A 20074-nucleotide genomic window follows, 5' to 3' on the forward strand; every position below is an offset into this window, starting at 1 on the left:
GGCCCCCTAGGTGAAGAGTGGGTGGGGGGTGCACATGGGGGGTACCTATGGTACCCCCCTGCATTTGCGTGCACAAAGCAGCAGGCACCGCGCGGTGCCTGCCGCTTTGTGCACGCATATGCTGTGCATGCTTTTTTAACATTGCGGCGGGTGCAGCTTCAAGCTGCACCCACCGCAATGTTAAAGATTGAGGATGTGACCGCCACCCTGGCGGTCACATCCTAATCTGCACGGAGGCACCTCCGCAGCCCCTGCGGACGGTCCCTCCTACTCTATGGTGGCGGACGGACTCAGGTCCGTCCGCCATCATAATCGGCCCCATAGTTAGGAATTAGCATTTACAAAACCTTAATTTACTCGCACAAAACCATAGAAATTTGCATATATAGTTAGTTGCAATAACTATATATCGCGCACCCGAAATCCATTGCTGATGATGTCACATAATACATCATTCATGACATGGTCAGTGACATCACTGATGACATCACTGATGACATCTCAAATGACATCACTGATGACATCACTGATGACATCTCAAATGACATCACTGATGACATCTCAAATGACATCACTGATGACATCTCATTTGACATTACTGATCACATCACTGATGATATCATTCATGTGATAATACGATGAACCTCTTCAGACTCTAATATAACCTTAGATACAATCAGTGTAAACAGACACTGACAGACTGTCACTCATCCATGGAGTTACTCACACACCTAGTCAGTCACGCAAAGAATCAATCACACCTCCATTTCCTCAACTATACAGTTATACACACCTTACTTATTCAAAAATATACTAACACACATTTACTCTCTTATACAATCACTGATACAAGTTCACAATGATCCATACAGCCACTCACACATTCACTGGCTCTTATGCACAGTTATTTATATATATCAACTCTCACATGTACTGTGTTTTACATATGTACTTACTTTGACATGTAGCACTGAGATATCCATTCACTCACCAATACACTCATGCACACAGTCAACCGCCCATACAGCTGTTTCCACATGCACTTTTGAACCCATACATCTACTGAATCAACTGCTCACACATCTATGCACAGAGTCACATACCTCCCAGCCAACCCCACACACACACTCACTCTCCCATACAAATATTTGGGCAATCAATCAATAACCCATATAGTTACTCATATAGCTACTGATCAACACATGCAGCAGTTTACAGAACTACAGAAATAATGATGCACAAATTAAGACAGTTTAGTCACTAACCCATGCACTCAGTGAGACACATTTAATCTTTCTCTCATACAGTCAGTCATGCACCTACTAAATCCTTCATCCAGACACTTATACATCCACTCATTCTTCAATATGTAAGACATATTTTAACTTTACAGAAACATACAGTCACTGGATGTTGTCATCAGTGATGTCATCAGTGATGTCACTGACCATGTCATGAATGATGTAATATGTGACATCATCAGCAGTGGATTGCGGGTGCGCAATATATAGTTATTGCAACTAACTATATGTGCGAATTTCTATGGTTTTGTGCGAGTAAATTAAGGTTTTGTAAATGCTAATTCCTAACTATATATGGTCTATAACCTATGTTTTTTTCAGTGAATTTCAATGGTTTTTTTAATAGCAAATATGAAAAGCTGTAAAATGTCAAGTACGTGGTAAGTAAAAACATTTTCGTATTTATGCACGCTGATGATTCTTGGAAGAGGTTGACACAGATGACATCTTAAGGAACAAAGAAAGACAAATTAAGGATGAGGAAGTTGTCACTTTAGTTTTTTCATCAGCTAGTGACAGCAACAAACACATTGTAATGGAGATTAGAGAGGCTACGGATGGGTCAATAAATTTTGAAAAGAAATGGCGACTCCCCTCTTTAGCAGATTAGCTAAATCTTTGCGTAATTTGGGCATAAAAGTTATATTATTGGAAGTAGATGGTTATAGTTCTGGTTAATTTCCATTCAGAGTGTCCTACACAGCACCACTCTAGGTAAACACTACTTTATGTAAAACCTGGGACATAGCACTCATTGGAATGTTTGTGATCTTTCCTGTTAAGATGCATCATAAGTTATTTTAACCATTCCATATAAAGTCATGCATAAAAATGAATACACAGACACAAGTAACATGTGTATCCAAAAACAAAATACAGATTTCGGCCTTATTTATTGCCTCTAGTTTTCAAAGGCAAATTTCTGTGGAAAACATGCACATTAAGGGTTGCCTTTCCTTAAACCTTTGTTTTTTTTAAAAAATTGGAAGAAACAAAAAGTCTTCCCTTCCATAAATAACCCAAGACTTTTTTTTTGTTATGGCAAGGTAACGAAATAGAGAATAAACCATAGTTGGTCACCATGGGGTTTAAAGAAGGGATGGTTCTTCACCAGATTAGATATTTACCCGGACCCTCATTCTCCAATGTGATGAACTAGGCTAAAATTCTTCTGGTGCCTGCACCCTGTCACAGAATATCACCCCAAAACATGGAAGCGCCCAAACACCAGATTGAGTTGAACCCCACAGTAAGCCTTATTTCTTCAGGGCCTCAGAATTTCTTTTGGTTTGCTCATGGAAATTGTGGAATATAGGAGAGATAAGGTGTCACCATGAAGAAAGGGTAGTATTTACATTTGCATATCAATTATGTTAACCTTTTAGACATATAATATGCTAGCTTGAACTTATGCTTTACATTTGAAGCCGAATTCAACAGCTTAAGTAAGTAGGTTTTCGTAGTTGTAACTTTAAAGGGTGATCTAGCAAGCTGTAAAGATTTTCTAAAACAGTGGAGCGTATTTAGTATTTTAATGTACATGTTTATAAAACGATTACACAAATGAAACATTTGTGAGTTTTAAATTTCCGGAGAAGTATTCGGCGGCGTGCAGAGAGTGGGTCTGGTCAAGGCATCTAAAATGGCTGCCGTGCACAACAAAAGTGTGGCATTGGAAAAAAAGCAAGATGGCGCAGCCAATGTTTATCAATACGGATTAATTTATAACAATTATTTTTAACAATATATTTACTCGCAGTGTCAAAATGGCGGTCAACACTTCCTGATTTCCTTCGAATCGAACGTTAACAGACGTCACGCAGCAAAAAAAAAAAAAAAAAACGCTCACGCGCAGCCGCTGGAAGACAAGTATCAACATATATGAGCATCCTCAGCCACCCTCAGAAAACATAGGGGGTCAGGATACGTCTCCCGTACCCCCTTATACCCATTTCTCACATTTTTTTCCTCCATCTTGTAATTTAACTAAATCGAAACACAAAATGGCGAATTCCCGTTTCGCTACCAGTTTGCGACCCGGTTCGCGAACTGGGAAGCGCTTCTATCGCGAAAAATCAAATTTTTTTTATTTGCCCCACGGGACCCTTTAATAACCCCAACATCATTCCTAGGGGGTCAAGAGGGGTCTACCTTGCCCCCTTTCATTAAATCCCCCCTTCGTTTTTCTCCTCCTCTTGTCTCTTGATCCTACCGAGAGACAAGATGGCGGCCGCACCGGACTGTTTAGAATGTTGACAGACACCGGAGAGCCAATCAGCTTCGCTTCGCAAAGCTCCGTTACGCGAAAAGTACGCGATCTGGAGCGCTATCCGGGACGCTGTCACAGATATATCTGTTTTTTTAAACGTTAATTTCTCAAAATCCACTGGAGCACATATATTGAGACCCAGCAAGGGCACATCGGGCTAACAGTCCCTACAATTTTGCCAAGTTTATTGTAAATCCATTCAGCCGTTCGAGCTAAAAGTGAGGCCAAACGCCCTATGGAAAAATGAATGGGAAAAACGCGTTTTGGGACCCCCCTTTTTTCTCGGCCCTCCCTCGACGAAAAACCCCCAGATTTTCAGGGGCTGCTCAGAAACAACATGTGCCAGATTCCGTCCACAAACGCCAAAGTTATTAGACATAGAATTTTCAAAAGTTCCATAGAGAAAAAATCCTAACTATATATACCTACTGGCGACCGCCAGTAGGTAATATATATATATATATATATATATATATATATATATATATATATATATATATATATATATATATATATATATATATATATTTGGACTCCTGTGTTTCGACGGTGGTTGTTGCGGTTTTGGGGACTTGAGGAGGTGACATTCACAGGCAGAGAGCAGCAAATATTCAATCCTGCGGAGCCTGCTTGTCGGAAATCCATCCCCGCCGAACCTGAACTTACCTGGAATCCACACTGCATTCTGGGCAAGGTAGTTCGACTGTGCCTCTACCTCGTGCAAAGGGGCGGAACCGGCTACAATCACCCCATGGGGTAAAGGCAGGACACTTTCAAAACCTCCAGTGTACCGCAGACTTGCTTCATTGCTCCTTCTGTTCACCTGGCGCTGACGAGGCTTACCTGAAGCCGAAATGCATACGCCCATCTGTGAATAAAGTGGCCTCCAAATGTTCCCCTGCTGTGGTCCTTTTCTTTTCGTTGGAGGAGAAGCTTGTGTTATACATTGTGCGCGGATGCCAGATACGCGCTGCTTGGACCCCCGCAACACAAAGTGGATTCAGCCCTGCTGGTTTGTTTGCTCCCGTGAACACTTTTGACTGTCCAGGTGTCTGGAATGGCTGTTTCTCACCACCTCCCAACCAGGAAGAAAGCAGCGGTGTAGGTGCCATTCGGCTCCTCATTGGGCGAGGTGAACTTCACTGCGCCCCCGTGATTTGGACTCCTGTGTTTCGACGGTGGTTGTTGCGGTTTTGGGGACTTGAGGAGGTGACATTCACAGGCAGAGAGCAGCAAATATTCAATCCTGCGGAGCCTGCTTGTCGGAAATCCATCCCCGCCGAACCTGAACTTACCTGGAATCCACACTGCATTCTGGGCAAGGTAGTTCGACTGTGCCTCTACCTCGTGCAAAGGGGCGGAACCGGCTACAATCACCCAATGGGGTAAAGGCAGGACACTTTCAAAACCTCCAGTGTACCGCAGACTTGCTTCATTGCTCCTTCTGTTCACCTGGCGCTGACAAGGCTTACCTGAAGCCGAAATGCATACGCCCATCTGTGAATAAAGTGGCCTCCAAATGTTCCCCTGCTGTGGTCCTTTTCTTTTCGTTGGAGGAGAAGCTTGTGTTATACATTGTGCGCGGATGCCAGATACGCGCTGCTTGGACCCCCGCAACACAAAGTGGATTCAGCCCTGCTGGTTTGTTTGCTCCCGTGAACACTTTTGACTGTCCAGGTGTCTGGAATGGCTGTTTCTCACCACCTCCCAACCAGGAAGAAAGCAGCGGTGTAGGTGCCATTCGGCTCCTCATTGGGCGAGGTGAACTTCACTGCGCCCCCGCGATTTGGACTCCTGTGTTTCGACGGTGGTTGTTGCGGTTTTGGGGACTTGAGGAGGTGACATTCATAGGCAGAGAGCAGCAAATATTCAATCCTGCGGAGCCTGCTTGCCGGAAATCCATCCCCGCCGAACCTGAACTTACCTGGAATCCACACTGCATTCTGGGCAAGGTAGTTCGACTGTGCCTCTACCTCGTGCAAAGGGGCGGAACCGGCTACAATCACCCAATGGGGTAAAGGCAGGACACTTTCAAAACCTCCAGTGTACCGCAGACTTGCTTCATTGCTCCTTCTGTTCACCTGGCGCTGACGAGGCTTACCTGAAGCCGAAATGCATACGTCCATCTGTGAATAAAGTGGCCTCCAAATGTTCCCCTGCTGTGGTCCTTTTCTTTTCGTTGGAGGAGAAGCTTGTGTTATACATTGTGCGCGGATGCCAGATACGCGCTGCTTGGACCCCCGCAACACAAAGTGGATTCAGCCCTGCTGGTTTGTTTGCTCCCGTGAACACTTTTGACTGTCCAGGTGTCTGGAATGGCTGTTTCTCACCACCTCCCAACCAGGAAGAAAGCAGTGGTGTAGGTGCCATTCGGCTCCTCATTGGGCGAGGTGAACTTCACTGCGCCCCCGTGATTTGGACTCCTGTGTTTCGACGGTGGTTGTTGCGGTTTTGGGGACTTGAGGAGGTGACATTCACAGGCAGAGAGCAGCAAATATTCAATCCTGCGGAGCCTGCTTGTCGGAAATCCATCCCCGCCGAACCTGAACTTACCTGGAATCCACACTGCATTCTGGGCAAGGTAGTTCGACTGTGCCTCTACCTCGTGCAAAGGGGCGGAACCGGCTACAATCACCCAATGGGGTAAAGGCAGGACACTTTCAAAACCTCCAGTGTACCGCAGACTTGCTTCATTGCTCCTTCTGTTCACCTGGCGCTGACGAGGCTTACCTGAAGCCGAAATGCATACGCCCATCTGTGAATAAAGTGGCCTCCAAATGTTCCCCTGCTGTGGTCCTTTTCTTTTCGTTGGAGGAGAAGCTTGTGTTATACATTGTGCGTGGATGCCAGATACGCGCTGCTTGGACCCCCGCAACACAAAGTGGATTCAGCCCTGCTGGTTTGTTTGCTCCCGTGAACACTTTTGACTGTCCAGGTGTCTGGAATGGCTGTTTCTCACCACCTCCCAACCAGGAAGAAAGCAGCGGTGTAGGTGCCATTCGGCTCCTCATTGGGCGAGGTGAACTTCACTGCGCCCCCGTGATTTGGACTCCTGTGTTTCGACGGTGGTTGTTGCGGTTTTGGGGACTTGAGGAGGTGACATTCACAGGCAGAGAGCAGCAAATATTCAATCCTGCGGAGCCTGCTTGTCGGAAATCCATCCCCGCCGAACCTGAACTTACCTGGAATCCACACTGCATTCTGGGCAAGGTAGTTCGACTGTGCCTCTACCTCGTGCAAAGGGGCGGAACCGGCTACAATCACCCAATGGGGTAAAGGCAGGACACTTTCAAAACCTCCAGTGTACCGCAGACTTGCTTCATTGCTCCTTCTGTTCACCTGGCGCTGACGAGGCTTACCTGAAGCCGAAATGCATACGCCCATCTGTGAATAAAGTGGCCTCCAAATGTTCCCCTGCTGTGGTCCTTTTCTTTTCGTTGGAGGAGAAGCTTGTGTTATACATTGTGCGTGGATGCCAGATACGCGCTGCTTGGACCCCCGCAACACAAAGTGGATTCAGCCCTGCTGGTTTGTTTGCTCCCGTGAACACTTTTGACTGTCCAGGTGTCTGGAATGGCTGTTTCTCACCACCTCCCAACCAGGAAGAAAGCAGCGGTGTAGGTGCCATTCGGCTCCTCATTGGGCGAGGTGAACTTCACTGCGCCCCCGTGATTTGGACTCCTGTGTTTCGACGGTGGTTGTTGCGGTTTTGGGGACTTGAGTAGGTGACATTCACAGGCAGAGAGCAGCAAATATTCAATCCTGCGGAGCCTGCTTGTCGGAAATCCATCCCCGCCGAACCTGAACTTACCTGGAATCCACACTGCATTCTGGGCAAGGTAGTTCGACTGTGCCTCTACCTCGTGCAAAGGGGCGGAACCGGCTACAATCACCCAATGGGGTAAAGGCAGGACACTTTCAAAACCTCCAGTGTACCGCAGACTTGCTTCATTGCTCCTTCTGTTCACCTGGCGCTGACGAGGCTTACCTGAAGCCGAAATGCATACGCCCATCTGTGAATAAAGTGGCCTCCAAATGTTCCCCTGCTGTGGTCCTTTTCTTTTCGTTGGAGGAGAAGCTTGTGTTATACATTGTGCGCGGATGCCAGATACGCGCTGCTTGGACCCCCGCAACACAAAGTGGATTCAGCCCTGCTGGTTTGTTTGCTCCCGTGAACACTTTTGACTGTCCAGGTGTCTGGAATGGCTGTTTCTCACCACCTCCCAACCAGGAAGAAAGCAGCGGTGTAGGTGCCATTCGGCTCCTCATTGGGCGAGGTGAACTTCACTGCGCCCCCGTGATTTGGACTCCTGTGTTTCGACGGTGGTTGTTGCGGTTTTGGGGACTTGAGGAGGTGACATTCACAGGCAGAGAGCAGCAAATATTCAATCCTGCGGAGCCTGCTTGTCGGAAATCCATCCCCGCCGAACCTGAACTTACCTGGAATCCACACTGCATTCTGGGCAAGGTAGTTCGACTGTGCCTCTACCTCGTGCAAAGGGGCGGAACCGGCTACAATCACCCAATGGGGTAAAGGCAGGACACTTTCAAAACCTCCAGTGTACCGCAGACTTGCTTCATTGCTCCTTCTGTTCACCTGGCGCTGACGAGGCTTACCTGAAGCCGAAATTCATACGCCCATCTGTGAATAAAGTGGCCTCCAAATGTTCCCCTGCTGTGGTCCTTTTCTTTTCGTTGGAGGAGAAGCTTGTGTTATACATATATATATATATATATTACCTACTGTAGGTAATATATATTACCTACTGGCGGTCGCCAGTAGGTATATATAGTTAGGAGTTTTCTCTATGGGACTTTTGAAAATTCTATGTCTAATAACTTTGGCGTTTGTGGACGGAATTGGCTGAAAGTTTCAGGAAAATGGCACATTTTGCCTCTGAGCAGCCCCTGAAACTTTGGGGGGGTTTCGTCAAGGGGGGGGCTGAGAAAAAATGGGGGTCCCAAAACGCCTTTCTCCCATTCATTTTTCCATATGGCGGTTGGCCTCACTTTTAGCTCGAACGGCTGAATGGATTTGCACGAAACTTGGCAAAATTGTAGGGACTGTTAGCCCGATGTGCCTTTGCTAGGTCTCAATATATGTGCTCCAGTGGATTTTGAGAAATTAACGTTTTAATAAACAGATATATCTGTGACAGCGTCCCGGGTAGCGCTCCGGTTCGCGTACTTTTCGCGTAACGGAACTTTGCGAAGCGAATCTGATTGGCTCTCCGGTGTCTGTCAACATTCTATACAGTCCGGAATGGCCGCCATCTTGTCTCTCGGTACAATCGAGAGACAAGAGGAGGAGAAAAACGAAGGGGGAATTTAATGAAAGGGGGCAAGGTAGACCCATCTTGACCCCCTAGGAATGATGTTCGGGTTATTAAAGGGTCCTGTGGGGCAAATAAAAAAAATTAGATTTTTCGCGGTAGAAGCGCTTCCCGGTTCGCGAACCGGGTCGCGAACCGGTAGTGAAACGGGAATTCGCCATTTTGTGTTTCGTTTTAATTAAATTACAAGATGGAGGAAAAACAATGTGGGAAATGGGTATAAGGGGGTACGGGAGACGTATCCTGACCCCCTATGTTTTCTGAGGGTGGCTGAGGATGCTCATATATGTTGATACATGTCTTCCAGCGGCTGCGCGTGAGCGGATTTTTTTTTTTTTTGCTGCGTGACGTCTGTTAACGTTCGATTCGAAGGAAATCAGGAAGTGTTGACCGCCATTTTGTCACTGCGAGTAAATATATTGTTAAAAATAATTGTTATAAATTAATCCGTATTGATAAACATTGCCTCCGCCATCTTGCCTTTTTTCCAATGCCACACTTTTGTCGTGCACAGCAGCCATTTTAGATGCCTTGACCAGACCCACTCTCTGCACGCTGCCGATCCTCAGCATGGCTCCCCACCCTCGCAAGCATCTCCCTCACGCACTGGTCAACCCCGCTCTCTCTCTCATGCATGGGCCATAACCTCCCCCCATCTGCGCTGCTCTTCCCTGAGAATCACACCCTGTGCCCGCCCGACACCTCCCTTTCACCCTATTCACTACCGCACCCTCTGACACTCCTCTTCCTCTGTGTCCGATTGTCCAGGCCGGTCCCAGGCTATCACCTAGCCCTGCGGATGTAGTTTATGGCCCCAACTGTAAAGAATCACCCCTCTTCAAAGGAGTTACAGTAGATCAAGGCCCCCACCCCATGAGATCTGTCACACCACACGCGTTCCTACTATCTGATAACGATCCTGTATTGTGATTGGGGAGGAGATTCTCACTGTAAGGGTGTGTGGGACCGAGCCTGAAGCGGAAGACTCCAGGGATGCCTTTTTGTACATCAAAGTCTTCACAATTATGTGTCACATTAAAAATATATAGCACTCCAACAAAGTAGTAGGATTATAACACTTTAATAACTTATAAATATATACAACGCTCCAACAAAGTAAACACGTTAAAAAAAAACATTTTAAACAACTATTTACATGGCAGCGTGCTGCAACATCCATTTCAAAGCAATAATGGACTGCTTTGGTCTGTCTTTTAGTCGGCAAAATCCGTCGGCCTGTGAGGTGGCATCAGTAGCGGACCGTTGTGCGAATAGGCCGAAGGCAGCACAGCGCGCCGAGATCCGGACGGCACCCAGGTGGTGTCCAGCAAGTTGCCGCACTGGTCTGGCCATCCTACAATGCTGCGCCGAAAAACGGCGTGGGGCGCCCCCGGGGGGGGGGGGGGCGGCGCAAACCGGCCTCCCCCGCCTCCTCAGGTGGAGGCTCCTCTGCTGCAGTGGGGCGCCCCTTAGCGTTTCAGTCGCCATTCAGCTGAATTGCGCCCGTTCTTGCGGCACTGTGCCTCATTCGCCATTCAGCTGAGTTGCACCCGCTCTTGCGGCTACAGCGTCTCGCCCACCATCCAGTTGAATTGCGCCTACTCTTGTGGTGCAGCGATAGGCGGCTGCCATAGGACTCTTAAAATGGCGGCCGGCTCTTCGGATTTGGGCCTGGTCCACTAAAATGGCCCTGGGACACATTTGAACTCGGACATTTGCCTGCTAGGGCTTGGGCCCCATTCCCGAAAGCATCCCCTCAGCCTTGAAGATTCTACAAAAGTCATCGGGGCCCCCGACTCCCGCAGGCTTCCGGTGGGGAGCGGCTGCCATGATTGCTTGCGGAATGGCCACGACGGAGCCACGAGATGGTGGTGCTCTCATGCTGACGCCAGCTTCAGTCTGAAACATCCAGAAACACTGTAGACTACCAATTTGATGATTTCCGGTGGAGCCCCAACGTGACCCGGTAGGGAAGAACTTGCCCTCCCCTCTTTTGACTGATGGTTCTTGTTGCCTGTCCCCTCTGTTGTCATCTAACGGAACCTTTTTGGACTGCCGAGTGAGAAAAAAAAAGGTGGGGCTTTCATCATTTGGGAAACAAAATTGTTTCAATCCAATGAAAAGTGTTATTTTTAGGTCATATGATCAAGCCTTTCATCATTAGGAAACCAAAAGTAAAATGAACCAATGAAAAGTTTTATAAACAAGTCACATGACCTGTTATGCGGCTTTGGGCTATAAAAAGCCTACAAAATCCGTTGGCCTGTGAGGCGGCGTCAGTAGCGGACCGATGTGCGAATAGGCCGAAGGCAGCACAACGCGCCGAGATCCGGATGGCACCAAGGTGGTGTCCAGCAAGTTGCCGCACTGGTGTGGCCATCCTACAATGCTGCGCCGAAAGACGGCGTGGGGTGCCCGAGGGAGGCGGCGCGAACGGGCCTCTCCCGCCTCCCCAGGTGGAGGCACCTTATCTGCAGTGCAGCGCCCCTTAGCGTTTCACTCGCTGTCCAGCTGAGTTGCGCCCGCACTTGCTGCTACAGTAGGCCGAAGGCAGCACAACGCACCGAGATCCGGATGGCACCGAGGTGGTGTCCAGCAAGTTGCCGCACTGGTGTGGCCATCCTACAATGCTGCGCCGAAAGACGGCGTGGGGTGCCCGGGGGGGGGGGGGAGGCAGCCCGAACGGGCCTATCCCGCCTCCCCAGGTGGAGGCACCTCATCTGCAGTGGGGCGCCCCTTAGCGTTTCACTCGCTGTCCAGCTGAGTTGCGCCCGCACTTGCTGCTACAGTAGGCCAAAGGCAGCACAACGCGCCGAGATCCGGATGGCACCGAGGTGGTGTCCAGCAAGTTGCCGCACTGGTGTGGCCATCCTACAATGCTGCGCTGAAAGACGGCGTGGGGTGCCCCGGGGGGGGGGGGAGGCGGCGCGAACGGGCTTCTCCCGCCTCCCCAGGTGGAGGCTCCCCAGCTGCAGTGGGGCGCCCCTTGGCGTTTCACTTGCTATTTTGATATTTTTTTGATATTTATTAGCTTTTGTAAAGCGCTACTTTCGCTCCGGAGGGAGCATCTTGGCGCTGCGCACACAGAAGCTCTACTGTGGGTAGTATGGATCAAATCAAATGGCTGCGAGAACTGAGGAGTCAGATTGAGAGTAAATCCAAGTCTTCAGGGATTTCCTGAAAAGGCTTTCTGAAGGGGCATGCCTAAGATTGGGGGGGAGGCGATTCCATGCCTTGGCAGCGAGAAATGAGAAGGTCTTTCCGCCCTTGGTTTTTAATTTTATTCGAGGTTCAGAGATGAAATTGGCGTCTGATGACCTCAAACAGCGGGTTGGAATATAACGCTGAAAGCGCTTGATCAGGTAGGATGGGCCCGTACACTTGTTGGCTTTAAAGACAGTGACTAGAAGCTTGAATAAGATTCTCTTATGGAGGGGCAGCCAATGGAGTGCGTTAAGGGCTGCAGAGGCTGAAGACCTGCAGAGGCTGAAGACCTGCTATCCAGCAGAGTTCCGCCCGCTCTTGCGGCACAGTGCCTCACCCGCCATCCAGCTGAGTTCCGCCCGCTCTTGCGGCACAGTGCCTCACCCGCCATCCAGCTGAGTTGCGCCCGCTCTTGCGGCTACAGCATCTCGCCCACCATCCAGCTGAATTGCGCCCACTCTTGTGGTGCAGCGATAGGCGGCTGCAACAGGACTCTCAAAATGGCGGCCGGCTCTTTGGATTTGGGCCTGGTCCACTAAAATGGCCCTGGGACACCTTGGAACTCGGACGCTTGCCTGCTAGGGCATGGGCCCCATTCCCGAAAGCGTCCCCTCTTTTGACTGATGGTTCTTGTTGCCTATCTCTTCTGTTGACATTTAACGGAACCTTTTTGGACTGCCGAAAGGGGTTCTGGTCTGACCGCCGGTTTGTGGAGACATTTTGACTATATCCTGGACCTGCCCGGCCTCGCCCAAAATGGCGCCGGTATAAATGGGACTCGTAACTCCTTGTTGTGTACTGGTTGCCCAACCTTGATATCACGAGATACGTATGCAATTTTGAAGCACATGGCGGGCGGGGACGAGTACTGATTGAACATTTGGACATCCCTATTGATATTAAGTTCTGATGTGTTATTGATTACTGTACTATTGAAAGTTTGAATTAACGTCACCCATGGTACTTGCCCGCAAATGTATATCTAGATAATTTTATTGTAACTGGCCCTGTCGTACTTTAATTATAAAATGTACGTCCACCGATTCCGCAACTGGTAGACACCTTAGTTCTTGCAACCTAATGGCCCGCCCGTTACGTTCTTCTACAGTGTAAATGTCCTCTCATCATATACGATTACAGTTTGCTCCGTGGCCGCCCCACTTGGTGATAGGCCCGTATTTGTATACTGACATTTTCACAATAAAGGTTTTTAAAACAAAACATGGTAGTAGTACCTAGATTGGTAAAGTTTTGAATAATAGCCACTGTTTTCGAATCAGTAAAAGGCAAGTGAAATAAAGCAGCCCGATTACATGACGGTTAAAAGGTATAATATGCAGGAAAGCAGTAAAGATAAATGGTCAAGGGCTGTTGTGTTTTCCACTCCTGCAACATAAAGTGATTGATAAGAATCCGATATTCATGCCTATCAGCGACTAAGACAGCAGGTCGAGCCTCTTTTGTTCAACGGCTCCCTCATGGGACGAAGAAACGCCCTTTTTCTCGAAATAGGAATATTTTACTTGCAGGACAGTTGTAAATTTCCCGAGAAAATACATTAGCCTGGAACATTGTTAGTGATAAACTGTAAATGCATCTGGGTCCTTTGCTTTACAAGTCAGAGTGAGAAAAAAAAAGGTGGGGCTTTCATCATTTGGGAAAAAAAATGTTCGAAACCAATGAAAAGTGGTATTTTTAGGTCATATGACCAAGCCTTCCATCATTAGAAAAACAAAAGTAAAATGAACCAATGAAAAGTTTTATTAACAAGTCACATGACCTGTTATGCTTACGTTACGCGCTGCGCGCCGCGCCTTGGATCGCTTCCGGGAAGCTGCGCCTCGTGCACCGGAGCACTTCCGGGTGCGTTAACGCGGCGCGTCATATGACGCATTACGCGAAAACGCAGGTCCAGAATATAGTCAAAATGTCTCCACCAACCAGCGGTCGGAACACAACCCCTTTCAGCAGTCCAAAAAGTTCTGTTAAATGACAACAGAAGGGACAGGCAACAAGAACCATCAGTCAAAGAGGGGAGGGCAAGTTCTTCTCTACCGGGTCACGTTGGGGCTCCACCGGAACTGATCGAATTGGTAGTCTACAGTGTTTCTGGATGTTTCAGACTGAAGCTGGCGTCAGCATGAGAGCACCACCATCTCGTGGCTACGTCGTGGCCATTCCGCGAGCAATCATGGCAGTCGCTCCCCACCGGAAGTCTGCGGGAGTCGGGGGTCCCGGTGACTGTTGTAGAATCTTCAAGGCTGAGGGGACTCTTTTGGGAATGGAACCCATGCCCTAGCAGTCAAGCGTCCGAGTTCCACGGTTGCCCAGAGCCATCCTTGCAGGCCAGGCCCAAGTCTGTGGAGCCGACCGCCATTTCGTGAGCTCCGTAGCAGCCGCCTGTCGCTGTACCGCAAGATTGGGTGCAATTCCGTTGGATGGCGGGTGAGACGTTGTAATAGCAAGAGCAGGTGCAATTCAGCTGGCCGAGCGAGGCACTGTGTCGTAAGAGCGGGCGCAAGTCAGCTGGTCGAGTGAAGCGCTGGGGTGTAGCTGAGAAACCTCCACCTGGGGAGGTGGGGGAGGCTCGTTCGCGCCGCCTCTCCCTTCTAGTGCACCCCACGCCGTTTCCTGGCGCAGGTATATGTGATGGTCGGACCAGGGCACCGCAGGACGTGTCTTCAGGTCATACAGATTGTGGGACAAGGTGTGGAGCAGGCGCAATTATCTCGGGGGCCTCCGTCAAGCGGTTCAGGGAGGCACCGCATCACATTGTTTTCCAATGCAGTCAGGTCCACAAACAGCCCCCACATACTTTGGGAATAGTGAAGCTGCAGCAGGTGCAAATAAGCTTCAGACAGTGTTACAAGCGCTGCTCGGAACCCTCAACTATGGCACCCAACATCCAGGACTTATGCCATTTGTGCAAGGCAGTGACATCGAAGCATCTCAGGGACCAAGCAACATACCATATCCAGAATCCTTCCCACAACCTCTGCCTTCCTTCTTACCTAGTTATTGTTCTTTCACTCCCACTCCAGGCTTTTAGTCTGTGGATGGAAAACCATGAACCTACACTCACCTATGAAAATCTTACTATTGATGGTTGATTTTGAGCCACAAACACAAAGACTTGTTTGGATCGATGTTGCAGCAGGCTGCCATGTAAATAGTTATTTAATAAAACGTTTTACCCTGTTACTTGTTGATTTTGAGCCCCAAATACAAAGGCTTGTTTGGATCGATGTTGCAGCAGGCTGCCATGTAAATAGTTATTTAATAAAACGTTTTACCCTGTTACTTTGCAGGTGTGTTGTATATATTTATAATATTTGCATAGGGTTTGCCGTTATTTTGGTTGGGGTGGGCGGCGGAGCCAAGCTGTCTTGCAGCCATCATGGTGTCGAGCTCAGTTCCTCTCACTAGTTTCGTATTTCTCATGAGGGGTTGTTCATAATGTTTCTATTTTAGCGAGGTCAAAAAGAGATCCCATTAGTGGCCTACTGATTTTGCTTGATTCCTTTTGTTTTTTTAACGATTTTTCACTATCTGCAAAGACTAAACAGAGTATTGCGACTCTGTGCTTGTTTGTAAATAGAGAATGAACCAAAGAGAACCAATTCCAAAACAATAAATGCTAGGATAACAATCAATCAAATGGAGAGGGAAGCAGGCACGACGGATTACAACGGGGGCAAAGCAGCGACGGCTCGTGGAGGGAGTTACGGTGGGGCAGGAGGGCGGGGAGGGGGAGGGGCAGGGCGGAGGTTGCTAAAAACCGGCATATGGATAATTGCAGGTAAGTAAACAATTCAATTAATAAAACGAATTTCGTAGCTCGCACTGCATTGCATTTTGCGATGCAAGGCTCACTACGAAATTCGTTTTATTAATTAAATTGTTTACTTACCTGCAATTATCCATATGCCGGTTTTTAGCAACCTCCACCCTGCCCCTCCCCCTCCCCACCCTCCTGCCCCACCGTAACTCCCTCCACGAGCCGTCGCTGGGGCAAAGGCCTGCATTACCTACCCTTCACTATCTGCAAAGAGAGAATACTCCTAAAAGAAAAGAGGAGGGGGGGGCAACGTTCAAAGCACATCAGCGTGCATAAACACGAAAATGTTTTTACCTACAACGTACTTGACATTTTAAAGCTTTTGATATTTGCTATTAAAAAACCATTGAAATTCACTGAAAAAACCATAGGTTATAGACCATATATAGTTAGGAATTAGCATTTACAAAACCTTATTTTACTCACACAAAACCATTGAAATTTCATATATAGTTAGTTGCACTAACTATATATCGCGCACCCGCAATCCACTGCTGATCATGCCACATATTACATCATTCATGACATGATCAGTGACATCACTGATGACATCACTGATGACATCTCAAATGACATCACTGATGACATCACTGATGACATCTCATTTGACATTACTGATCACATCACTGATGACATCATTCATGTGATAATACGGTGAACCTCTTCAGACTCTAATGTAATCTTAGATACACTCAGAGTAAATAGACACTCACAGACTGTCACTCATCCATGGAGTTACTCACACACCTAGTCAGTCATGCAAAGAATCAATCACACTTCCATTTCCTCAACTATACAGTTATACACACCTTACTTATTCAAACATATACTAACACATATTTACTCTCTTATACAATCCCTGATACAAGTTCACAATGATCCATACAGCCACTCACAAATTCACTGGCTCTTATGCACAGTTATTTATATATGTCAACTCTCACATGTACTGTGTTTTACATATGTACTTACTTTGACATGTAGCACTGAGATATCCATTCACTCACCAATACACTCATGCACACAGTCAACCGCCCATACAGCTATTTCCACATGCACTTTTGAACCCATACATCTAGTGAATCAACTGCTCACCCATCGATGCACAGAGTCATAGACCTCCCAGCTACCCACACACACACTCAGTCTCCCATACAAATACTTGGGCAACCAATCAATAACCCATATACTTAATCATAAAGCTACTGATCAACACATGCAGCAGTTTACAGAACAACAGACAAAATGATGCACAAATTAAGACAGTTTAGTCACTAACCCATGCACTCAGTGAGACACATTTAATCACTCACTCATACAGTCAGTCATGCACCTACTAAATCCTTCATCCAGACACTTATACATCCACTCATTCTTCAATATGTAAGACATATTTTGACTTTTCATAAACATACAGTCACTGGATGTTGTCATCAGTGATGTCATCAGTGATGTCATTTGAGATGTCATCAGTGATGTCATCAGTGATGTCACTGATCATGTCATGAATGATGTAATATGTGACATGATCAGCAGTGGATTGCGGGTGCGCGATATATAGTTAGTGCAACTAACTATATATGAAATTTCAATGGTTTTGTGTGAGTAAAATAAGGTTTTGTAAATGCTAATTCCTAACTATATATGGTCTATAACCCATGGTTTTTTCAGTGAATTTTGAAGGTTTTGTAAATGCTAATTCCTAACTATATATGGTCTATAACCTATGGTGTTTTCAGTGAATATCTATATATATATATTTTACCTCATAGTTAGGATTATTTTCAATAGGAAATCGCAACATTCTATTGTGAATAACTTTGGCGCTGGTTGAGGAATCTGCCTGAAAATTCCCTCAAATTTGCCTTGCGGCGCTCCGGTCCTTTCCTAAAAGTTTGGGGGGATTCTTCAAGCGGGGGCCGAGATATAAGGGAGGTCCCAAAACGTGTTTTCCCCATGTTAATTTCCATAGGGCGGTCAACCTCACTTTTAGCCCGAACGGCCGAATGGATTTCCACCAAACTAGGCAAAATTGTAGGGACTGGTAGCCCGATGTGCCTTTGCTATGTCTCAAGATATGTGCTCCAGTGGATTTTGAGTAATTAAGGTTAAAAAAAATATATATTTCTATGAGCGCGCTGGTACGCGCACCGGGGCGCGAACCAGCGCGCTACTTGAGTATGCGCACAGAAAGCTGATTGGCTATTGGGTGTCTGTAAACATTCCAAACAGTCCGGAGCGGCCGCCATCTTGTGTCTCGGTAGGATCGAGACACAAGAGGTAGCAAAAACAAATGGGGAAATGACCATTAGGGGGCTGAGTAGACCCCCCCTGACCCACTAGGTTTGATGTGGGGGCTATGAAAGGGCCCCGCGGGGGGAGCGCCTAGTACGCACACCGGGGAGCGGACCGGGGAACGTAGCATGGGGAAAAGCCAGTTCATTCACTGCGTCACCTCTACGACCCTTTCTTGCATCAATACGCCCCTTTTGCATACATTACACCTGACTTAGGTATAATGTGGCGCAGGGGTTTACAAAGTGACACATCTACCTAGATGCGTCACTTTGTAAATATAACTCAATAAGGTGCATGTTTTACGCTGCTGCTGCGTCTCAAAAAGTGACGTACCGGTGGCGTAAAAGTACAAAGTGACGCATCTACCTAGATGCGTCACTTTGTAAATATGACTCAATAAGGTGCATTTTTAACAGCACTGGTGCATCACAAAAAGTGACGTACCGGTGGAGTAAAAGTGACGCATGGCCTCATAAATGAGGCCTTCAGTCTTCTACTCATGCGTCATATTAAATATATGACGTATTATGTCGCAAGTACTTACAGATACGTCAGTATTTCAGACGTATCTGTAAGCGCAAAAGTGATGCATTGCTGGAGTGTGTCACAAAAATGATGCAACTCCAGCAATGCATCCTTTCACATGGGGCCAGGCCCATGTGAAAGGGCCTGCATCAGTCTTACGCCTGCTGTGAAACAGGCGCAAGATTTGGACGCAACAGCGTCATAAAAGTGACGCAGTGATATCTCATAGATTTCACTGCGTCACCTCTACGACCCTTTCTTGTGTCAATATGTCCCTTTTGCATACATTACACCTGACGTAGGTATAATGTGGCGCAGGGGTTTACAAAGTGACGCATCTAATTAGATGCGTCACTTAGTAAATATGACTCAATAAGGTGCATTTTTTACAGCACTGGTGCGTCAAAAAAAGTGACGTACCGGTGGCGTAAAAGGGATGCATGGCCTCATAAATGAGGCCTTCAGTCTTCTACTCATGCGTCATATTAAATATATGACGCATTATGTCGCAAGTACTTACAGATACGTCAGTATTTCAGACGTATCTGTAAGCGCAAAAGTGATGCATTGCTGGAGTGTGTCACAAAAATGATGCAACTCCAGCAATGCATCCTTTCACATGGGGCCAGGCCCATGTGAAAGGGCCTGCATCAGTCTTACGCCTGCTGTGAAACAGGCGCAAGATTTGGACGCAACAGCGTCATAAAAGTGACACAGTGATATCTCATAGATTTCACTGCGTCACCTCTACGACCCTTTCTTGCGTCAATTCGTCCCTTTTGCATACATTACACCTGACGTAGGTATAATGTGGCGCAGGGGTTTACAAAGTGACGCATCTAATTAGATGCGTCACTTTGTAAATATGACTGAATAAGGTGCATTTTTTACAGCACTGGTGCGTCACAAAAAGTGAGGCACCGGTGGCGTAAAAGTGACGCATGGCCTCATAAATGAGGCCTTCAGTCTTCTACTCATGCGTCATATTAAATATATGATGTATTATGTCGCAAGTACTTACAGATACGTCAGTATTTCAGATGTATCTGTAAGCGCAAAAGTGATGCATTGCTGGAGTGTGTCACAAAAATGATGCAACTCCAGCAATGCATCCGTTCAAGAGGGGCCAGGCCCATGTGAAAGGGCCTGCATCAGTCTTACGCCTGCTGTGAAACTGGCGCAAGATTTGGATGCAACAGCGTCCTAAAAGTGGCACAGAGATATCTCATAGATTTCACTGCATCACCTCTACGGCCCTTTCTTGCGTCAATTCGTCCCTTTTGCATACAAAACACCTGACCTAGGT

The sequence above is a fragment of the Lissotriton vulgaris genome, chromosome 8 (assembly GCF_964263255.1).
Source record: "Lissotriton vulgaris chromosome 8, aLisVul1.2, whole genome shotgun sequence".
Lineage (NCBI taxonomy): Eukaryota > Metazoa > Chordata > Amphibia > Caudata > Salamandridae > Lissotriton > Lissotriton vulgaris.